The sequence below is a fragment of the Carassius auratus genome, chromosome 18 (genome assembly GCF_003368295.1).
Source record: "Carassius auratus strain Wakin chromosome 18, ASM336829v1, whole genome shotgun sequence".
Classification (NCBI taxonomy): Eukaryota; Metazoa; Chordata; class Actinopteri; order Cypriniformes; family Cyprinidae; genus Carassius; species Carassius auratus.
In genome coordinates, this window is record NC_039260.1 from 14,465,211 (window position 1) to 14,471,210 (window position 6,000).

The following is a 6,000-nucleotide window of genomic DNA, read 5'->3' on the forward strand; positions in this document are numbered from 1 at the left end:
CCATAGCGTGAGGTCACTAGTGGTACAGAGTATTCTGAGAACTTCTGGGTCATGACAGCTCTGGTGCAGGTCATTCAGTGCCTTGGCCTGGTGCAACTGCAGTAATGCCGTAGCATGTAAAGTGGAGGTAGCTTCTCCACAAGCCATATAAGCATCGCTGGACAGGCCAGATGAGTACCTACAGAGCCAGGAGAGGAGGCACGATTCACCCTACCAAGTTAAGGCGGTAATATTACAAAACTGCATCGCAAACCACCATTCCACCAGTGTGACCCCCATGTAGACCATTGCTGAACCACCATCGAGGGTGATGAGGGAGGGAGGAGGAGCCCATCGGCCAGTTTCTGGCAGTAAAAGGTCCCATCCACGGTGAGCTCGTAATAAACTTCTGGGAAGAAAGTCACCAGGTTGTGGCACTGTGAAACAGCACAGCCCACCCTGAGAAACCAATCATCCAGCCTGGAAGGCCCGGTACACGATGGAGGTTTCCACTTGAGCCCTACCTTCTTGGCGGCTCGGGAAAGCATAGCTGTCATCTCTGGATCCGATTCAGGAATTGCCACCATCCCGGATGGGGAGCAGCGCAGCCAAATTTTCCTCAGAGAGCTCTCCCTCCTATGCAGTGATCGATAACCGGTCTTCGGGAGGAACCCCACAGGATACCGTTTATTCATTCTATGAAGAGGGCCCAGTGCATTCTATTGGCTGCTCAAATGGAGTGTTGGGCACCCAGAGGTTGGTTCCCTGAGGGGTTTGCCACAACTGAAATCCTCAAACCACCCATGCTACTGTAAGAAATAACCTACATCCGCACTGAACTCGTATTCACCTGAAGTCACTGGATGGAGCAGAATGATGTTGTCGCTCGGCTCCGAAGCAAAAAGCTGGTATGCATTGCACCTGCTGCCTTCTTATACTCACGCTCTGATCAGCTGCATCTGAAAATGGACCCTGACCTCGACTGCTCTCTGCCGAGAAGACCAACAGCACCGTGGAAAGATCCAGGATGAAGACAAGAGACAGTGGAAGACCCAGAAATCATTCCTGAAACCCCCAAAGAAAAGAAAAACCAGACAGTGAAATAAGAAAATGTGAGTATAATAACTCCAATGATTGAAGTATGACGGGCCTATTATGCTCTTTAGACCAAGGACTATGACTGACATGAGAGAAGCGATGGATCACTTGCCGAGCCCTGACGAAGCAGATGATAAACTTTCTATCGAATTAGTCACCTTCTGCCAAGAATTTAGCCCTACCGTGCACAAACTGAGAAGGCTGTTGGCAGTGAAACTGGGGGCTACGAGCTGGCATCAAGTGAGTTGAGAGCTGCAGAAAGAGGACTGTCGGAGAGAACACTGTGAATGGAAAAGTGGATGCAGAAGAGATACAGATGGCAAAGAAGGAAAGATTTAAAGCCAAGACCGACAGAGAGTGGTCTGACGCTAGTGCAAGCCGTGTCAAAGCCGGAGGGCTATTCTGCACAGCGAAACCAGCAATCGAAAGGGGGAAGATGGAAAAGAGGTGGAGGAAAATATCTGAATGAAACTAAAATGAAATCTGAAAGATGGGGTTGTTGGATCTGCAAGACTGATGAACATACGAAATTCAAGTGTACCAGATTCAGACTGTGCAAAAAGGATGGTCATTGGGCAAGGGAATGCCCTGAGAACCAGCAAAATCAACAAGCAGACTAAACCGAGGGAGACGGAGAGCAGAGAGGAGGGGTCCAGGGCGAGCAACCAACGGTCACAAGTCAGGGATCTGAAACCTCCGCTCTCTGCAATGAAGAAAAAAAGCTTGCTTTTATTTGTGTATGTCTGATTCTGTTAATGGAGATTCTGATAAATGTGCGATAACGTATAAGAGTGAATGATTGAGTTTTTAGCTGACATATATATATATATATAGCTATACAGCCATGTGATTTGCAATGCCATCACAATTAACAGGCAAAATTAATGAGTTAATTTCTGCATCAGGGAACGTAATTTGTGAAAGACTCACAGTGCCTCTGAATTGTGAAACAGGGGCGAGGTGCTGAGGCATGCTTTTCTCTACACCCCTGCATGCAGTGGCGTAGCCAGGGGAGGGGCCATGGGGGCACTGGCCCCTCCTGAAAACTGATTGGCCCCCCAGTGTGCCCCCACCCTTCTACTTGTCTGTCACTCACAAATTCAAATTATAATCTTTCAGTTTAGTAAATAACTCATGATTGCGTCGCGATGCTTCTCAACGAGGACCAAGAATAGCGAGCTGCTCTTTTCCAACGAAAAAAAGCACCTATTTTAAATAGCTTATGTTTTTCAATTAGCGAGTTGTTGCAGTGCAAGAAGTGTTTGGTACTAACGTTAACGTCTTTCGGTGTTAGACAGACCAGGTTCGATGACGATGTTATCTCCTAGAGCAGACCAAGATGCTAATCATTATATTTACTATGCTCCTCTGATGCTGAATGTAAAAGGGGTTTACTGCGTTACGATTTACTTTTTTTTTTCGGCCGAACGCTCCGATATAGGCAACAACGCAATTTAAAGCAATGGTTTTTAAAAAAAAACTATAATAGCAATTCTAATAAAGTCATTATTGAATCATGCAGTCGATTAGCGACTTTTTTCATTCAAGTGAGGTGACAAAACAAATCGTGTAATGTTTATCTAACGCTCCACACTTGAGACTTTTTTTCTATATGGGTCTATAATGGGTGAGACACATGCAAAAACATCGTTTTTTTTACTGGTCAATTTTGAGATTTGGGGCTGTTTGTCTTCAGTAAAATGTCTTCTTTCAGACTTGTGGTGAAAAAAAGTCCAAAATACACATATAGGTCTTTATTTTTCTACACCTTTAGTCTATTTGCGTCTGTAGATTCCTAATAAATTCAGTTGCCGTTCTAAATCACCATGGTGCTCCGCGATTGCTGTCTGCACCCTGGAAAGCTCTCTCTCTAGCTCTCTCTCCCTCCCTTCACAGAAGTTATTGACAAAACGTCATTTGATGACACCCAGAAACATTCTCAAAAAAATCATACATAATTATTTAATGCATGATTAAATAGCAAAATAAATAACTAATACTAAAATAACACTGGACTAATTAAGCTATTCTAAACTGTTTTATAGGATCCACATATTTTACATGTTAAATTAAAGCTACCTTTTTGAACAAGTAGCTTTCCAACAAAGTATGGATATATGATATTTTTAAATCAATATGCTCAAGATTAATTAGCCTTGACATAAGTTGATTTTGTTTATTCATCAATGCAAATTTACTGCAACTGCTGCTATGCAAATTGAATGGGATGTGGATAATAAACAAAAACATATAATGAAATTATATTAAATTTATATTAGTTATATTAATTAATTAATTGTGTATTTATTTCTATGAATTATTAATGTTATTCTGCATTTATATAAATAAGGCTATTATATATATATTATATAAGGCTATTATAAATAAATTATATTATTATTATTTGTGAGTTGTACACTATTCCTACATTGGATTATTTTATTTATTACAGTTTTTCTTTCACTTTTGTAAAGTGAAAAGTTAATACAAATTGTATTTGATTTTTTTTTTTTAATTTAGAGCAGTGAATACCTGCTATTAAAATATAATAGGGTATCACTGTTTATTACTGATTTTAAAGGTTACTGAACTCTTGAAATGATTTGGATATACAGTTCAAACAACACAAGATTGGCCCCTCTGTATTAATCGTGGCCCCTCTTGTGCCCCCCAGTTGAAAAAATCCTAGAATCGCCCCTGCCTGCATGTCCAGTGCCTTTGATGGGGAGAGATTAAATGTGCAAACTAAATTTGACACTGATTACAGAGAACCACAATGGGCATATGAATGGCACATCATAAATTCTGATTGTGCTGGAATGATGTGTGAACTGGCTAAAAAAAACGAACAAAACAATTTGACAGAGAGATCATGCCTGACAAATTGCATTGCACATCACATTTTGTAGTACAACAAGATTACCAGTATGAAAATGAGTTTTGAGAAAATGTTTTGGACAGAAAATGGGTGTGCAGTTTCAGTTTGCCTGACAGAAAAACAGCTTCAGTTTTACTTAATGGCAGAGGATTCTGTGCCTCACTTATCCCTTTCCGAGGCCAGCAGACAGGGCCCAGATTAGAACTGTTTGTGAAAAGCTGTTTTTATGCCACAGACTGGAGACAGATAGGAGGGGGTGTGAAACAAAGTGAGAGTCTGAGAGTGTTTATGTCAGAGTGCAAGCATGAAATTGAGGTAGAGAGAGTTGTGGTACCCATTGACAACAGGAAAAGGGAAAATCATTGCATGACAATTATTTGTGCCTCAGATATTCATCCAGCATTAGCAGAAATGTCATCAGAGTTATGGGCAAAACACAAACACGATGCGGGTTTAATTAAAGGATGTGAACCAGTTGTAGTCACACCAAAGTCTGATTACAGACCATGTCAACATCAATATCCTCTAAAACTAGAGGCAATTATGGGTATAAAACCAGTATTTGAGTCACTATTAAGAGTGGGCATAATGTTGCCATGCAATGATTCTCCAGTTCGCACTACAATTTTTCCTGTAAAAAAAAAAAAAGATAAAGAATGAGGGTCATTGATTTGTACAGGATTTACGGGCTGTGAATGCTGCTGTCAGACAAATAGCTCCATCAGTGCCAAATCCATACACAATTTTGTCACAAATACCCCAAGATGCAACATCCTTCTCAGTGGCATATTAATTTTTTAGTGTGCCAGTTGATAAAGACAACCAATTCTGGTTTGCATTTGAATTTGAGGGCAAAGGTTACACCTGCGCTCGAATGCCACAAGGGTATTGCAATGCCCCCTTGATTACAATGAAGCCCTAAGTAGGAGTTTGGAACCTTTGACCCTGACAGCAGGTAAAGCTTTATTACAGTATGTGGATGATCTTTGTTTGTGTGCTCGTGATGAGCTTACATGTAACTGACACTGTGACTCTCCTGAAGCATCTGGCTCAGGAGTGTCATAAAGTCAGCCTGACAAAACTGCAGTTTGTAAAACAACAGATTACATTCCTGGGGCATGTAATAAGACCAAATAGCAAATCACTGTCCGAAAAATGGGGTTAAAGCTACAAGATAAGTCCCAAAACCAGTAACAAAGAAACAAATGCTTAATTTTTTGGGAATGTGTTCCTATTGTAGAACATCTATTCCAAATTATGCAATTTTTGAGCTACCCAAGAGCCCTGAGAGGGAAGGGGTTGAATTTATGGAACAGGATTGAGTGGACTGAGAAGGCGGAAGAGGCATTTCTGAACAGTAAAAGTTCAGCTGTCTGTTGCTATTTGCTAGACGCTATTTTGCTGCCAGAAAATATAGCATTTGTAAATGCGCAGCGTATAATAATAGTTTCTACAGGAAACGCCAGAGCAGACGCAGCGGTGAAGGCTGCGGCATCTCAGCAGACAAAATCACTAGAGTGTACTTTGTTATCTGAAAATAACCCTGACATTTCTGCATCTTTACAGGGCATGCAGACATTTGCGACAGGACAGGAGAGAGAGAAATGGAAGCAGTGTGGTTGTACGATGGTGAATGGAGTATGGATGAGTGGAGATGGCAAGCCTTGTTTACCTAAACACTTCTTTCCTCACTATGCTAAGTCGATGCATGGGAAAGACCACACATTGAAAGGGGGAATGATTATGCAAATGAAATAATTTTCGTTTACAAAGGGGTTCTAAATGTATGCAGAATATTTTTGCAAAAGATGTGTCATTTGTAATTAGGGATGGGTACCGAAACCCAGTATTAAACTGGCCCCGGGCCTAAATTATGAAAGACCGTAGTATCAGTAAGGTCTGACGGTATTGGTTCTGTTTTCGGTACTCGGGGGGGGGGATTAATGTACTATGTATTTTTGCTTAATAATGTTATTGTGCACATTTTATCTCTCCAAACATTTATAATGTGCGATCATATTAAGGACGTTTGTCTGTGAGATCTA